The 18,853-nt window shown below is 37.0% G+C and overlaps 1 protein-coding gene, 2 long non-coding RNA genes and 1 other non-coding gene across 6 annotated transcripts in view; 2 read left to right on the top strand and 2 right to left on the bottom strand.

The window, feature by feature from the left end:
* The window catches only part of OPHN1 (oligophrenin 1), a 571,284-nt gene that overhangs the window by 225,887 nt on the left and 326,544 nt on the right, over positions 1 to 18,853 (top strand). The window lies entirely within an intron of this gene.
* LOC132224178 (uncharacterized) lies at positions 14,052 to 14,935 on the bottom strand. The gene is made up of 2 exons (XR_009450614.1): positions 14,802 to 14,935; positions 14,052 to 14,681 (listed from the first exon to the last, which is right to left on the bottom strand). It is a non-coding gene; the product is annotated as an uncharacterized LOC132224178 (long non-coding RNA).
* Positions 14,823 to 15,362, top strand: LOC132224179 (uncharacterized). Its single transcript, XR_009450615.1, has 2 exons — positions 14,823 to 14,950; positions 15,086 to 15,362. It is a non-coding gene; the product is annotated as an uncharacterized LOC132224179 (long non-coding RNA).
* LOC132225455 (U2 spliceosomal RNA) lies at positions 15,198 to 15,388 on the bottom strand. Its single transcript, XR_009450951.1, has one exon. It is a non-coding gene; the product is annotated as a U2 spliceosomal RNA (small nuclear RNA).

Genomic DNA, 18,853 nt, shown 5'->3' on the forward strand with positions numbered 1-18,853 from the left:
ATTTATCTATATGATTTACTGTTTAGCAACCTTGCATGCTCATTTGGTATTGCCATCTCCGTCTGACAGAGACAACAACAACAATGAGGCTGTTTCCCTCAGGGAAGAGATTAACACATAGGCAGTGACCCTATGTGTCTTGGCTGTTTGGAAAGTTGCTGAGCTTTTTCCTAATTTATTCTGACCTTTAAAATTGCACTGAATCTGAATTCTGTACATATTGTTCAGGGTGAATTTTATATTATGGTTTTGAGTGATCTAATTTGTTATGTATATTATTTCTCCTCTGAGCTCCCAGCGAAAACATATTAAATATCTGCTGTTGTCCTTGTGAAGAAGGGTCTGAGTATGTTACTAAATGTCAGAATCCCATGTTCTGTGGACATGAAGCATCATCCTCTCATTCAAAGAGTAATGGACTATCTACACAAAGCTCATGGCCCTGCATGTATTACATGCTGGATGAGTGCAAATGTGTGGAGAGGGTTATATTAGCTTACATCCCCTTCCAAGTGGGAGAAGGAGAGGGACAAGAATATTCAGCTCCAGAGACCCCAGCTTCAACTGGGCAGAAAAGGAGCCTCGTTGGCACATAGAGTAGAGATTTCCTGAACCAGAACCTATTTTTTAACATTGGCAACTTATGTTAACTTCCTCCAGCTAGGACATAAGGCTCAGATTGTCCAAATATGGCGTTAAGACATTTTGTGTGTTCCTCAAGCGATTCCTGTCCAGCTGCTCATCTATTGTAAGTCATCATGATGAAAGTGTGCAAAGCCTATTACTCTCAGACTTTCTATTGGACAGTTACTCTTGCCTCAGTGTTCACTTCAATCAACTAAACTGAAGAAAAAAAAAGAATAATAGACACATAGAAGAAACAGCAATCTCTAGAGGCAGTTTGTTGTTTATTTACTCCAACTCTAGTTGTGGAAGGGTATAGGTACTGCATTAGTTAACATCAGCATTTCTTTTTGCAACTGAAAGAGATATTGGGCTTTTGGGGTATATCTTTTGTCCTTACTGGGTTATGAGCATCTTAAAGGCTGGTTTCCTCTTTAAGATTACCATCAGAGCTGAGCACCTTCCTTGTACAAACTTACTTACTATATTTATTATTTGCACATATAAAATAATCTTATGACTGAAATTATGTTTAAGAAGCAAAACTAGAGAGGAAAAAATTATTTTTTGCCTGTGACCTTAATGCCTATGATTATTTGTTTTCCTTGTAATATTCTTCTATAACAATTTAGTTCATGTAAATGGTAACATAGCATATTCATGTTGAAATGATGCAGTGACAATATTTCTAGTTATGGAATGTACAAGAATGACTAAAATGTTAATATAATACATAATTCTCTTCATAACAGTGCTCCTTTCTTCCTTCCATTTGCACATCTCCTTTTTTCTCCTCCTATTTTCTTTCACTCTCACATTCTTGTTCTCTCTCTCATTCAATATTTACTGAGAATATACTCTATAGCATGTCCTCTGGTGCTTATTATATCTGGGAGTACAGAGATAAATAAATAAGACACAGTTTCTGCTCTCAAAGAACTCACACTCTAGACCAGCAAACAGACAATTACAGTACAATGGGGTTAGTTATTTTATTATGTACATAATGTCGAGAGAGCACACAATAATATCCAAATCCAGACTAGGATGTGAGGCATGGAGGACCACTTAGAAAATACACCTTGGAGAATATGATACAGGAATAGAATCTTGAAGATTAAACTGGAGTTAGCCAGTGAATTGGGGTGTGAGGGAAAAACATTCTATGTAGAGGGCACAATTTATGCAGATAGATGTTTCTCAAGATAGAAGGTATACATCAATGGCCTGTGGACAGATCCTGTATATGATCTCAAGGTGAGTAAACTTGCAGTTGATACTGCAGATTTTTAAGATGGCGAATAGTGTAGATTTTAGGTATAAGTTTGCTTCATTTCACGCTGGTTGCATGGCCTTGGGTAAGCCACTTAACCTCTATAAAGTTTGGTTTCTTCATTTATAAAATAATAATCATATGAGGATTTATGGCAAAAGAAGTTAGTCTGGGAATCAGTTGAGATGCTAGGTAGAAACTGGTTATTATGAACCAGGAGGTCACAATTCAATTCCTGGTCATGGCACATGTCTAGGTTGCGAGCTTGATCCCCAGTGTGGGTGTTCAGGAGACAGCCAATCAATGATTCTCTCTCATCATTGATGTTTCTATCTCTTTTTCCCTCTTCTTTTCTCTCTGAAATCAATAAAATTATATTTAAAAATACATTTTAGAATGCAATGATAATAAAGTCAATATACCTCCACATTTATGGAACACACTTGAGCAGTACATAGAGAGAAGTTTACTTTTGTTTTCTTTCTTTTTTAAAAATCGAAGTTTATTGTTTTAAATATATTGATCAATAAACAAAAATAATTAAAAACAAATATGTTGGCATTTAATTTAAGAACTTAGAAATGAGAGAGCAGACCCAAAATAATGAGACAGACTCAACATGTAAGAGTTAAGGATATAATTTAAATAAATTAATGGAAAACTTTAACAACAATCAAAACCGTTAGAGATTATTAATAAAATCAAAAATTAACTAAATAGGTAGATCACTGGTAGATCAGGTCATAAAAAGAGAAGATGCAGTAAACAAATTACAGATTATAAAATAAATAAATATTATAGACACAATAGAGACTTTTTGAAGATAAAATAATTTTAAATAGCTTATGTTAATACATTTGAAAAATTTGAAAGGCCAGAATTTGGTACAAGGTGAAAATACGCAGAAGACAAAAATGCATACTAAAGAAATTGAAATGGAAGTCAGTGATCTTCCCTTCCCTTCACAATCCCATAGAAGTGGTCCCAGTTGGCTCTACTGCTGAGTTCTACCAAGCATTTAAGGGAGCAATTACTTTTTATTCATATACAATTTTCCCAGGATATATGAAAAGAGCAAAATCTATCAGATTTATAGTACTGTAATTTTGATTATGAAATGAAATAAGGAAAATAAGTTATAATAAAGCAAAAGCCCCTTTTACTTATGAACATAGAGGAATTCTGATAAATGAAATTAAAAATAAACTAAAGAAATGGAGAGACATTTCATATTCATGGATAGGAAGACTCAATAATGTCAAGATGTCAGTTCTTTCCTACTTGATCTACATATTAAGTATAATCCCAATCAAAATCCTAGGGAATTATTTTGTGGCAAAAAATACAGAATAGGCAACATAATGTTGGGGGTTTAGAAGGACAAACTTGGAAGACTGACACTACCCAACTTCAAGACTTACCATAAAGCTGCAGTAATTCAGGCAGTGTGGCATTGGAGAAAGAATGGACAAATAGATCAATGTAACATAGTAGAGAGCCCAGAAATAGATCCAAGGAAATATTGTCAACTGATTTTTCACAAAAGAGCAAATGACAATACAATGGGGCAAAGATAGTCTTTTCAACAAATGGTGCTGGAAAAAAATGGACATCGACATGAAAAAACAATGATTTCATATGCAATAAAGACCTTTCATAGACCTAAATGTAAAATACAAAACTTGAAAGTCTTAGAAGATAACATAAAAGAAAATCTACATTATCTTGAGAATGGTAATGACTTTTTTTTGGTTAATCCTCACCCAAGGCTATTTTTGCCTCTGGCACATGCCCCAACCAAGGCCAGGGATTGAACCTGCAACCCAGGTAAGTACCTGCCCTTGACTAGAAATTGAACCCAAGACCCTTCAATGCACAGGCCAACACTCTAACCATTGAGCAACACCAACCAGGGCAGTGATAACTTTTTAGATACAATATCAAAGGCGCAACCCATGGAAAAAATAATTGATCAGGTGGAGTTCATTAAAATTTTTTAAAAAGTTCTGCCCCATGAAAAACAGTGCCAAATGAATGAGAAGACAAGCCATAGACTGGGAGAAAATTTTTGCAAAGTACACATTTGATAAAGGACTATGATCTGAAATATACAAAGAACTCTTTCTTTATTTTATTTTTCAATTACAGTTTAGGTTCAATTTATTTTGTATTACTTTTAGGTATACAGCATCATGCTTAAACAATAATATAGTTTACAAAGTGTTCCTCCCAATATTTCCAGTACCCATCTGGCACCATAATACAATATTATTGACTCTATATCCCTGTCACTATTTGTAACTATTTTGTATTCCTTAATCACTTCATCTTTTTCACCCAGTCCCCCAACCCCACTCCTCTCTGACAACCATCAGTCTGTTCTCTGTATTTATCAGTGTGTTTCAATTTTGTTTGTTCATTTATTTTCTTCTTTATTTTCCACATATAAGTGAAATCATATGGTAGTAGTTGTTCTGTGAGTGACTTACTTCACTTGGCATAATACTCTGTGCTCTTCTATACTGTGGCAAATGGTAAGATTTCATTCTTTTTTGGCCAAGTAATATTCCACTTATAACTTTACAAAGAACTAGTAAAACTCAACAATGAGAAAACAAACAACTGGACTTAAAAACAGACAAAAGTATGTAACAGAGAAGATATACAAATGGGAAATAAGCATATGAAAAGGTGTTTCACATCATATTTTATCAGGGAAAGGCAAATTAACAATGAGATATTACTACACACTAATTAGAATGGCCATAATCCAGAACACCGACAACACCAAATGTTGGTAAGGATGCAGATCAACAGGAACTATCATTCAGTGGTGATTGGAATGCAAAATGATACAGTCACTTTGGAAGACAGTTTGGCAGTTTCTGAGAAAAATATATATACTCTTACCATATGATCCAGCAATTGCAGTCCTTGGTATTTACCCAAAGGATTTGAAAACTTATGTCCACACAAAAACCTCAACATGGATGTTTTCAGCGGTTTTATTCATAATTGCTGATTCTAGGAAGCAACCAAGATGTTCTTTAGCAGATGAATGAATACATAAACTGTTGTACATCCAGACAATGAAATATTTTTCAGATCCAAAAAGAAATGAACTATAAAGCCATGGAAAGATACAGAGAACCTTAAATGGATGTTGCTAAGTGAAAAAAATCAATCTCAAAGGGCTACATCCTATATGATTTCTCTTATATAACATTTTTAAAAAATCGTTTTAAATATGTTTTTTAAATAATCCTCACCTGAGAAAATTCCTCCCACCTATTTATTTTTAGAGAGAGTGGAAGGGAGGGGGAGAGACAGAGAGGGAGAAACATTGATGTGAGAGAGACACATCAATTGGTTGCCTCCCGCATGCTCCCCAACTAGGGCTGGGGATTGAGCCTGCAACTGAGGTATGTGCCCTTGAATGGAATTGAACCCATGACCCTCCAGTCCTCAGGCTGATGCTCTAACCACTGCGGAACTGGATAGGACTAAAATGCGTCTTTACTGATTTTAGAGAAAGGGGAAGGGAGAAGGATAGAGAGAAACATCAGTGAGAGAGAAACATCGCTCAGCTGCCTCCTGCATGACCCTACTGGGGATCAAGCCCACAACCTCAGGCATACCCTGACGGGGAATCAAACCAGTGACCTCTTGGTTCATGGGTCGATGCTCAACCATCGAGCCACCCTGGCCGGGCAATTATATAATATTTTAAAAAAGGCAAAACTACGGGGTTCAAAAAGTTGAATATGGAACTGCTGTTTGACCCAGTGATCCCACTTCTGAAAATATATCCTAGGAATCCTATCAGAAAATATATGCACTCCTTTGTTCATAGTAGCATTATTTACAGCAGCTAAGATCTGAGAATAGCCCAAGTGCCCATCAGTAGATGAGTGGATAAAAAAAGCTGTGGTATAAGCATGGATGGGTCTGGAGAGCATTATGCTAAGTGAAATAAGCCAATTGGAGAAAGCCAACATGATATCACTCATTTGTGGAATATAGTGAACAACATAAATCGATGAACAAAAATAGGTCCAGACACAGAGAAGCATCGAACTGACTGTCAAACCTCAGAGAGAAGGCAGGGGAGGAGGTGTAAGAGATCAACCAAAGGAGTTGTATGCATGTATATAAGCATTACCAATGGACAGTCACTAGGGGGCGAGGGCATGTGCTGGGGCGTGGGAGTGGCCAGAGAGAGGTCAATGGAGGAAAAAAATATTATATTGTAATAGCTATGTATGGGCCAGAGGGGGTTACTTGAAATATTAGGGGAACCACTTTGTAAGGTATATGATTGTCTAACTACTATGTTGTGCACCTGTAATTAATACAGAATAATATTGAATGTGAACTATAATGGAAAAAACTATGGAAAATTGTATGTTATATATTTTTCATCATAAAAAAAAGCTGTGGTATATTTATACCATGGAATACTAGGCAGCTGTAAAATAAAAGGATATCTTACCCTTTGAGACAGCATGAAGGGACAGGAAATTATTATGCTAAGGAAAATAAGCCAGTTAGAGAAAGACAAATATATTATTTCAGTTATATGTGGTATCTAATGAACAAAATAAACTGATGAACAAAGTAGGGCCAGATGCATGGAACAGAATGACAGATCTCAGAGGGGAGGAGGTGGAGGGGATTGGAAGAGATTAACCAGAGAACATATACTAGTATATCAGTATATGCATATATGCATAGCCCATTGACACAGACAATAGTGTGGCGAAGATCTGGGTGGGGCAGGGGCTGGGTAGAGGTGGGCAAAGAGGGGGATATCTATAATACGGTTAACAGTAAATGAAAGCAAACAACCTATGGAGACAATGAAAAATCAGAGTTTGGTAGGGGAGAGGATGAATAGATGGAATACAGACTTTCGGCAGTGAAAATACTCTTTATGATACTGAAATGATGGGTACATGTGTTCAAACCAGTAGAATGTAAAACACCAAGAGTGAATCCTAATATGAAGTATGGAATTTGAATGATTTGGATGTGTGAAATGTATATTAATCAATTGTAGCAAGTGTATATTCTGGTGGGAGATATTGATATTGGGGCAGGTTATTAATGTGTGGGGCCAGGGAGTATATGGGAAATCTCTACCTTCCACTTAATTTTGCTGTGAACTTAAAACTGCTCTAAAAAAATAAAGGTTTAAGAAAAAAAAGCAAAATATCCCATTACTTATAACATAGATGCTAAAGTATTAGTTAACTGCTTTCAATAGTTTTATATATCAGCCTTAAAAATCAGTTGTTGCAATTAACTTCAGTTTTAGTGTAAAGAAGAAAAATCATACTTCTCTTAATCTAGCATTGAAGGGACATTCCTACCTCAATAATGGATATGTGATTAAAATCTATAGAAAACACTGTACTTAATATAGATACTAAATACATTTCTCTTAAGATGAGGAATAAAACAAGGATGCTATTAACCTACTGCTGTTCAACCCAACACTGGAGGGCAATAAAGATGAAAATTAACTAAGTGTGTAAAGATGTGGAAAAAAAGATAAAATTTGTATTATTTTCAGATAATATGATTATCTAACTAGAAAAATCAATAGTACCTGCAAACTTATTAAACCTACTAATAATTAAGCCAGATTGGCAATTACTAATCTACAAAAATCAGTATTATTTTCAACATGCAATAACCATTCAGAAATGTTGTAAGTAAAAATACAATTCATATTAACAACAAAACTATAAAATATGCAGAAGTTAATTTTAACAGGAATACGTAAAACTTTTATTGAGAAAAATTGAACTGTATAGTAAAGGACATAGAAAAAAACCCTAAGTAAAATCAGAATAAATTTGAGACATTTAGTGCTCTCAGATGTGTTTCTGTAATATAAAGTTTTTTAATTTTCTTCAAATCAATCTGTAAGTTATTTAGTTTGTTCCTTGAGTGATATTCATTTGGAAGTCTTTTTAAAAAAATATATATTTTATTGATTTTTTTTTTTTTTTTTTTTTTTACAGAGAGGAAGGGAGAGGGATAGAGAGTTAGAAACATTGATGAGAGAGAAACATAGATCAGCTGCCTCCTGCACACCCCCTACTGGGTATGTGCCTGCAACCAAGGTATAGGCCCTTGACTGGAATTGAACCTGGGACCCTTCAGTCTGCAGGATGACGCTCCATCCACTGAGCCAAACCGGTCAGGGCTATTTTTTAATTGATTTTATTAGAGAGAGTAAAGGAGAAGAAGGGTGAGAGAGAAATATCCATCAGTTGCCTCCTGCATGCACGCCACCTGGGGTTTGAACCTGCAACTGTGTATATGCCCTGACCCGGAATCGAACCTGTGACCTTTCAATGTATGGACTATGCTCCAAACAATTGAGCCACCCTAGCCAGGACTTCTTCATGAGTGTAGAGATTGGTGTTGAGACTAGGTTTCTCTTTCTAACCCCTGATTACCTTGACCCAAAGGTTACTCTAAAGTTACTTGAATATACAGGGTCATTTGCTATATCATAATGGATCAGCCAAATGAAGCCCAAATTTGACAATTTCCACATATACAATTGGAATTTTCATTTAGCTCTCCATTCCTCTACTTGTCAATAGTCAAGGGAAGTCCCTCATAGTCAAGCAAATTCCTGAACGTGAAAGATAGAGACTAAAACAAACAGATCAAAGACAGTGGAAGGAAATAGAAGGAGAGATAGACTTGAAATATATAACTTGACTATTTTCAGATAGATGGAAAGAAACTGCATCTGTGAAGCAAGAACAGGAGCTTCTAAAAGAGAGCAAAGAAGAACACTTGGAATTAAAAGAAGTGATAGCAGATATGAAAAACTTAGTAAATGGTTTGGAAGATAAAATTAAGAAAATATTTTAAATGGTCAAAAAAGGAAAGAGATGGAGGATTAGAGAGAAAAGAGAAAAGTAAAAGTCTAGTCTAGGAGGTCCAAACAAATGAATTTTATAAAGATAAAGAGGAAATTATACAGGAAATAACTGAGAGGATTTTCTTTGAATATAAGACTGAATTAGTCTGAATTTAGGACTGAAGCGTTTTTTCCAGAAAGGACCAATATGGATGAAGATAGATTGTTAAGGACCTCATTAGGTAAAAAAGAAGGAACTCTTGCCTTTTGCAACAGCATGGATGGAACTGGAGAGCATTATGCTAAGTGAAATAAGCCAGTCAGAGAAAGATAAATACCTCATGATTACACTCATTTGTGGAATATAGAGAACAACATGAACAGGGACAGATCCAAAGACAGAGAAACAGCGATCAGACTATTAATCCCCAGAGGGAAAGTAGGGGAGGGAGGGAGCAAGGGGAAGAGATCAACCAAAGGACTTGTATGCATGCATATAAGCCAAACCAATGGACATGGACAACAGGGGGATGAGAGCATGAGTGGTGGGGAGGGGAGGATGGCGGTTTAATGGAGGGGGAGGGGGGTGAGGACACGTTTGTAATACCTTAACTAATAAAGAATTTATTTATTTTTTAAAAAAAGGACCTCATTAGGAAATTTCAGAATCATTGGAACCAAGATTCCTGCCTATTTAGCATAAAGAAATGTGTAGATTTGCAACATCTCAAAAACTGACATCTATACCCTTTTTCAGGGAGCTTCATATAAATGGGCTTCATCATAATAAGTGAGCAAAGCCAGAAAAATAAGACCAGGAAATATTGGGCAAGAGAATTCCAACATAGGAAAGAAGCAAAGATAATTCCTTAGGATGAAGGTAGAAGAAGGTCCCCAAAATACAACCTGGCAGTATGCATAGAAGGCAACAAGTTCAGATTAGAGCTACCAGAATTTTCCAGGTGATACTACTTTAAAATGAAATGACATGAATGAGGATATTTAGAGAACTAGAGGAGAGTTAGGGATTTAGTGTTAAGTGTCTTGAAAATTAGAAACCAAAGCAAAACAAAGAAGGCAATTAGTAACTTTAGGGAATATAAAACTTGTTTGGAAAGTAAGATTAATCACATTTCATATGTATCAGTTATAAATAATATTTAGATATCCATGATAATGTAAATACTAAATATGAATAAATAAACTTACAAGTATATTGGGAGTATGAGGAAGTGTGCTTAGGTTGGGGGGCAAAGGTGGTGGTAATGGGACAGTGAGAAGAGAGCTAAATGCTCATCTTTATTGTAAAGTTAATAGGTAATGCATAAAACTTAAAAATTAATAGTAATATTTATTTTGAGATATTAGAAATATGGAAGGAAATACTAGAATAATTGGCTTAAAATGATATAAGTCGTTGCTTCTTTGGAAGGGGAAATAGGAGAAAAGGGCCTGGGGATTGCTGTTTGTCCTAAACTATTATGTAGAACTATGTGATTATTTGCAAAAGAAAAATTTTAATAAAAATCTTTAACTTTGGATGCTACTTAAATGATCATTTGAGCATTATGAATGTTATGCTGCAATCATGTTTCCAGTCTGTATTTCCTCTCTTCAGTGACTGTACAGTACAGTAGGTGGAAGCTACACTCACCTCCTCCCAGGACCAAACTGGAATCACAACTAAATTACAGAACAATCATCATGAATATCCAACGTGAATACTAGCTGAAAGAAGTCTTATAGACAAGGATTTATAGAAGAAGCCACATCTGTGATTGTTCTAGCCCAAAGCACCTGAGCTGGAAAGAGTTGCCCATATAACAGCTGGCTGTGAAAAGCCACAGGGGTTCAGTCCATCAGAGAGAGACAGGAGTCCACTAGAGATACAGGTACCCTCTTAAAGGGCCAATGCACAAAATTTTGTTCACAGCTTTTCATCCTAGGCTCTGGCAGAGAGAGAGCAGAGTGAACTAGACTCCCTGTGCTGAGACATTCTCCCACATCTCAGACACCATCTTTATTGGATGGAGCATGACCTTTGTGTGCCATTAGCCAGGGGGAATGCATTAGCCCCACCATACTCAGTCCTTCTAACCCCACCTTCACATCATTTGAGGATAACATGATACTGTATAGAGAAAACCCTAACATTCTATCAGAAAACTACTAGAACTAATAAACAATTCAGTAAAGTAGCAGGATACAAAATAAATATCCATCAATCGCATTTTTATATGCCAATAATGAACTATCAGAAAGGGAAACTTAAGAAAACAATCCCATTTACAATTGCTTAAAAAATACCAAGGAATAAATTTAACTAAGGATGTAAAAGACATGTACTCAAAAATTATAAAACACTGACTAAATAAACTGAAGAATATACAAATGAGTGGAAGCATATACCGTGTTCATGTATAGGAAAAATTATCATAATTAAAACGTCCATACTATCCAAAACAATCTATAGATTCAACACAATTTCTATCAAGATGATGCTGTATTTCACAGACCTAGAACAAATATTCCAAAAATTTATATGGAACCACAGCAATCTTGAAAAAGAAGAAAAAAGTTAGAGGAAGCATGCTAACTGACATCAAACTATACTTCAAGGCCATAGTAATCAAAACAGCATGATAATGGCATAAAAACAGACATATAGATTAATGGAGAGAACCCAGAAATAAACCCATGCCTTGATGATCAATTAATATTTGACAAAGGAGGCAAGACCATATAATGAGTAAAAGATAGTCTATTTAACAAATGGTGTTGGAAAAATTAGGTAGACATGTGCAAAAAAAAAATGAAACTAAACCAATTTCTTACATCATATAGAAGAATAAACTCAAAATGGATTAAAGACTTAAATGTTGGACTTGAAACTATAAAAATCTCAGAAGAAAACATGGGTAGTAAAATCTAGGCCATTTCTAAAAACAATATTTATTTCCTGGTATAATGCCTCGAGCAAGGGAAAGAAAAAGAAAAACTAAAGAAATGGAATTACATCAAACTAAAAAGCTTTTGCACAGCATAGAAACCATCAACAAAATCTAAAGACAACCCATTGAACGGGAGAACATATTTGCCAATGGTACACGGTTAATACCTAAAATTTATGAAGAACTTATACAACACAACACCAAGAAAACAAACAATCCAATTAAAAAATGGGCAGAAGACCTGAATAGACACTTCTCCAAAGAAGACATATAGATGGCCAAGAGACATATGAAGAGATGCTTGACATCACTAAGCATCAGAGAAATGCAAGTTAAAACCACAGTGAGATATAACTTCACCTGTGTGAGAATTGCTATCATCAATAAATCAACAAACAAGAAGTGTGGTGAGGATGTGGGGAAAAGGGAACCCTCATGCACTGTTGGTGGGAATACAGGTTGGTGCAGGCACTGTGGAAGGCAATATGGAGTTACCTAAAAAAATTAAAAATGGAACTGCCTTATGACCCAGTGATTGGACTTTTGGGAATATATCTGAAGAAACCCAAAATACTAATTGAAAAAATGTATGAACCCTACATTCATTGCAGTGTTATTTACAATAGTCAAGAAACTTGGAATCAGCAAATTTCAAGTTTCCATCAGTAAATGAGTGCATAAAGTACCTGTGGTGCATTTACACAATGGGACACTTCTTGGCCATAAAAAAGAAGGAAATCTTACCCTTTGTGACAGCATGGGTGGACCTGAGATCATTATGTGAAGTTAAATAAGCCATAGAAAGACAAGTAAGTACCATAAGATTTCACTCATTTGTGGAATCTAATGAACAAAATAAACTAACAAAATAGAAACATACTCATAGATAGAGAACAGATTGTTAGCTGTCAGAGGGGAGCAGGGTTGTAGGGCTGAGTGAAAAGGTGAAGGGATTAAGCAATGAATAAAACTTCATAGACAAAGACAATAGTATAAGATTACCAGAAGGAAAGAGGGTTGGGGGGGAGGTAGAGGGTGTAAATGGGGGATAAATGGTGATAGAAGAAGACTTGGCTTGGAGTGGTAAGCACACAATACAATATATAGATGATGTATTATAACATTGAACAACTTAAACCCATATAATTTAATTAACCAATGTCATCCCATTAAATTCAATAAAAAATAAAATTAAAAAATATTAAAATTTTTCAATGCGGAAAAATTGAAAAAGTTAAACCTAGCATTCAGAGTTGATAAGAATTTTTTAAAGATCCTCACATACTGCTTCATAAATGGGCATTCTCAACAAATAGCAGTTCTTTCCCTTATCAGTCCAACACCAGCCTTTTGACCTGAGGATGGAAAGTGACTCTTGATTAGAACCTCTGGTACATTTGGCACTTGTGTTCAAATTGACCCTGGAAAAGAAGTTCTTTTTAATCCATGTTGGAATGGCTAAGAAATAGTAGACTGATGCCACTGGTGGTTGACTTTAATGGAATTAAATGCAAGTGGACTTCAGAAGAAATAGAAAATTCAAATAGACCAATAACAAATCAAGCCATTCATTTAGCAGTCAGAAACCTTCCTGAATAGATAAGCCCAGGACCAGCTGGCCCCAATGGTGAATTCTACCAAAGGTTTAAATAACTTATTATTCACATAATCTTCCAAAAATAGTAGAGGAAATACTTCCCTACTCATTCTAAGAGGCAAGTATTACCCTGATAGCAAAACCCAAAATAACAAGAAACAAAAACTGCAGACCAGTATTATTCAAGAATATAGATGTAAAAATTGTCAGCAAAAAACTAGCAAACCAAATTCAACAACTTAACCAAGTGAGCTTTATTCCCGGAATGCATTGTTGGTTTAACATCTAAATAATTCTATCAGCCCAGCCGGTGTGGCTCAGTGGTTGAGCATCAACCTATGAACCAGGAGGTCACGGTTCAATATCCGGTCAGGGCACATGCCCGGGTTGTGGGCTCAATCCCCAGTAGGGGTGTGCAGGAGGCAGCTGATCAATGATTCTCATTATTGATGTTTCTATCTCTCCTCCCTTCCTCTCTGAAATCAATAAAATATATTAAAAAATAAAAAAGTCAATCAATGGATTACACCATATTAATAGATTAAAGGACTGAAGTGCATAAACATGTCAGACACAAGAAAAACATTTGAAAAACACCTTTTCATTATTAAAATATTATACAAACTAGTAATAGAAGGGAAGTTTCCCCACCTGATAAATGGCTGATACAAAAAAAAATGCCACAGCAAATATCATATTTAATAGTGAAAAACTAAAATATTTCTTTTTTTTTTTCACGGGTTTTTCTTTATTTTATATTTAAATGTGGCTACTAGAAAATTAGAAATTACATTTGCGACTCACACATTTCTAAGCAATTGGCCTCAGGTCACACAGCTCATGTGGAGCAAAGTTGGGACTCAGGCAGTCTGTTGACCGCGTGGGCCCTCGGGTTTGTTAACCTGTACAGCGGGGACAATGACAACACCTCCCTGCTCCGGGTCCTCGTGGAGGTGCCAAGCACGTATTGGCCTCTCTCTGTTACAAGTGCCCTCTAGGGAACGTCACCTCCCGTCCGTAAAACAGAGCTAACGTCCATCCTGTGGCGCTGGGAAGGTTCTCCCCCGCCCCCACCCCGGGCACTCCTGCTTCACATCCCTCTTTACCTGGCTTTCTCTCTCTCCCAGCTGTCAAGTCATTATGCACACCCATGGTCGTCACGTGGCATAGACAGAGATACACAGATACAGACATGTACACACAGGCACACAGGTGTAGAGGTACACTGACAAATACGCATACCTTGTAGAAGCAGATAAGCTTCTCACCCTGACGGCAGAGATTTTGTGTGCTGCTCTACCCTCGGCAGCTAGGACAGCGTTGGGCACGTACTTGGCATTTGATAGGTATCTGTTGAACGAACGAACGAATGAATGAATGAATGAATGAGAGACAACATGGAATGTGCTTAGCCTGCACTGACATGACCCTTCCTGCAGGCATTCCCATGCCATGATGGGAGGTTCAGACCTGTGCGTGTGAAGAAACCATCTTCTGCTCACTCCTTTGGTTTCCCCAAGCATCTGTTCCTCGCCTCCTTGTCCCGGCTGGTATTTGTGGCCATTTGGACAGGGGTCCTGGTCCCTCCCCTGGGTTGGGCTTGGCCCTGAGGACGGCAAGTTTGCCTAGCGGGTCTCCCCTGGCCCGCACCTGCGCAGGAGCGTCCCATCAAGTCCGAGGCAAACTAAGGACAAGGCAAAAAGAGTGCTCGACACCCGAACCTCAGGGAAGAGCGCCTCATCTCTCAAGATAAGGAGAACCCGGGTCAGGTCGGAGCAAGATGGCGCCTGCCCCGGCAAGAGCGCAGGCAGGATGGGAGCAGGCAAAGCTTGAACCTTCCTTTAGGAACCAGAGTTATTTCCCCAGAGGGGGTGCACCGTTCCCGGAGGTACTGCAATACCGGGTCGATGCGTGGAGTGGACGGAGCAAGCTCCTATTCCATCTCCCTGCTCCAAAAATACATTTAATATAATGTCCTCGGATAGAGGACGTATCAGATATTAAACTGATAAGAACAGATACTACACTTGATCTTAGCCAAAAGGCCGAGAAGCGATCTAAAATATTTCTAAGTTAAAAAATAATACAAGGATATGTACTCTTTTCTCTTCCATTCAACATTATGCTGGAGGTTCTATCCTAGGTAATTAGCCAACATTGGAAAGGCACAAGTAAAATATGTTTATTTGAGTTTTTTTGTATAGAAAATATTAAGGAATACACACATGAAGCAGGGGGTCCCTCGGGGGCGAGGATGCCGGAGCCCCAACGCGCTAGGGCGTCTGCATGCACGACTCCGGGGACCAGGTTCATTGATGCAGATCCGTTTTATTGAGGAACTACAGGGATATATATAGCATGAGGGGACCAATCAGAGGGAGACACGTTGCTATAGGCGACCAATCAGAGGGAGACACGTTGCTATAGGTGACCAATCAGAGGGAGACACATTGCTATAGGCGACCAATGGCTGAAAGGCTGGGGTATTATGCATGTGGCTCTAGGAGTTAGTTCAGGCGGGCATTGCTACTTCCTGGTGTGCCGAGGAAGCATGTCATGGTGGAGTGTGCTCACACCATTGCAACAGCCACAGCGCTGAGACATACTTCCTGAGCTCTACTACACACACACACACACAGACACACACACACACACACAAATACACACACACACACCACATACTCACATACTATTAGAACTAATAAAGGAGTTAGGATACAATATTGCAGGATACAAGATCATTACACAAAAATAAAATATATTTCTATATATATTTTTTTACCATAAATTTTACTCCTCAGTTATAGTTTTGATGCCAGGTGGGTCCTGGAAATATTGGGCACACCACTTTGTAAAGTATTTGATGGTCTAACCTCTATGTTGCACACCTGAAACTATTTCTATACACACTTAATGAACAATTTGAAAATTAAATTAAGAAAATAATCTTATTCACAGTAGTATGAAAATATTAAAGTACTTAAGCATAAATCTAACAAAAGAAGTACAAGATTTTACACTGAATTTTATTGGAAGAAATTAAGAAAAACCTAAATACATAGATAAGTAGGAAGACATTCCATATTCATGAATTGGAAGACTTAATATAGTAAAGATGGTAGTATGCACAAATTGATTTATAGGTTCAGTGCAATATCTAGCAAAATCCCTTTTGATCATTTTGTTCAAATTGATAGGGTGACCCTAAAATCCATGAAGAAAGCACTAGAATAGAAAAAGGAATCTTGAAAAAGACTCACAATTTTTAATTTTAAAGCTTACTACAAAACTATAGAAATGAAGACTGTGGTGTCAACATAAAAATAGACATAAAGATTAATAGAATAGAACTGAGAGTCCATAAATAAACGTATATATTTATGCTTAATTGATATTAAAGAAAATGTGGTGCATACCTTGGCCAATGTTGCTCAGTTGGTTGGGCATTCTTCTCTGTTTGGTTAGGGCATGTGCTCAGGTTACAGGCTCCATCCCTGGTATGGGGTGTGCAGGAGGCAGCCAATTTAAGTTTCGCTCTTACATCCATATCTCTCTCTCCCTTCCTCTCCCTCTCTCTCTAAAATGTTAATAAAATATTTTAAAAAGAAAAGAAAGGAGGGCAAGGGCATGAGTTGGGGGGTGGGGGGCAATGAGGCAATGACACATGTAATACCTTAATCAATAAAGAAAAAACGTCATAGAAAAAAAAGAAAATGTGGTGTATCTATACAATCAAATATTACTTAGCCATAAAAAGGAATGAAGTACTGATAAATGGGTAAACCTTGAAACTATTATGCCAAGTGTAAGAAGACATTCACATATTGTATGATTCCAGTTATCTGAAATGTCTGTAGTAGATAAATCCATGGAGACAGAAAGTCAGTTGTGGTTTCTTGAGACAGAGAGTGGGAGAATGTGGGGAATGGCTGCTAATAGGTATGGGCTTTCTTTTTGAGGTGATGGAAATATTTTGAAATTAGATAGCAGTGATGGTGGCACAACTTTCTAAATATACTAAAACGTCCTGAATGGTCCCCTTAAACAAGGGTTGAATTTTATAGGTGAATTATATCTCATAGTTTTTTCTTTTTAATATCTCATAGTTTTTATTTTAAAAATGGAAGTGGAATAGAAAGTCACCCACAGAAGTCTTTGCTATTTTTCTGGCTGCTATGTTTTCTTCAAACAATTGGTACTTTAAGTAGATTCAGCAGCTGGAAGGACAGTTTGCCTTATCTTTTGTGTGAAAATCTCTGTCCTGTGTTTTGGTATCTGAGTTGGGGCTCTGGCTGTAGACCTACTTGAGGTTTACTCACAAGGCTTCCTGATTACTTATAAGCCACCTAAGTGTAATTTCTCTAATAATCATTTGGGTTTTATTTGACTATGTTGAATGAATTGGATAGATCTGCATGTTATGTGACCTTGGACAAGTTAGTTTACCTTTTTTTAACCTTAATTTTCTTTACGATATCTACTTCTCAGCATTGTGAATACTAAATGAGATCATGGAATTTAAGTACCTAGCACACTGCCTGGACTGATGTAGGTTTCACTTAATGTTAGCTTCCTCTCTATTTCTGTCCCTCTGATAAAAGCACATTCCTTACAAGTCAGGTCACTCGTTTCTGTCCTGGTTTCCTGCCTAGCAACAGATGGCCTCTAGAAATAAACCATGGGTTGAGGTATTTTTTTCTTTTTATCTGTATCCTCTGCTGTGCCTCTTCCAGTACCTGGCACACTGCAGGTGCTCAATGAATTTGGATTTTCTGTGAGACAACACAAGCCTTTTACTTGAATTTTCCAGCACATTGCTGACAGGATTTCAGGGTGTCAGCATTAGTCAATGACAAACAAGCATGGCTAGTGTTCTTTTGGAGGCCGTTGTGCTGAAAGGGTGAGAGCTTAATGGAATTTCATACTTGAGGAGAGTGACAATTGAGTCCTCCATTCCCCCATAAAATTTTCCAACTCTTGCTTTCCAGATAAACCTTTCAGGATATTTTAATCATCTATAACATCATCTTTTAATATGCAGCAGTGAAATGCTTAAACAAAACCAAAGAACCTATTGCCTTGGAAATGTTTTACTTATTATTATGTTGTCTGAATACATTGTAGATTAACCTTCTAAAGGCACATATTTGGTTCACTACTGTGTTCCTTCTTCCTCCTTTTAAAAAAATCGAATGAGTAGCTAATGACTATGAAAAAAATTGGAGGACATTCAGAAAGTCAACAGACATATGAAAACATGCTCAAAGTCACTAATCATCCAAGAGATGCAAATCAAAACAACAATGAGGTACCATCTCATACCTTTCAGATTGGCTATCATTAACAAATCAACAAACGACAAGTGCTGGAGAGGATGTGGAGAAAAAGGAACACTCGTGCACTGCTGGTGGGAATGCAGACTGGTGCAGCCACTATGGAAGACAGTATGGAGTTTCCTCAAAAACCTAAAAATGGAACTCCCATTTGACCCTGTGATCCCACTTCTAGGAATATATCCCAAG

Source organism: Myotis daubentonii, chromosome X, assembly GCF_963259705.1.
Source record: "Myotis daubentonii chromosome X, mMyoDau2.1, whole genome shotgun sequence".
Lineage (NCBI taxonomy): Eukaryota > Metazoa > Chordata > Mammalia > Chiroptera > Vespertilionidae > Myotis > Myotis daubentonii.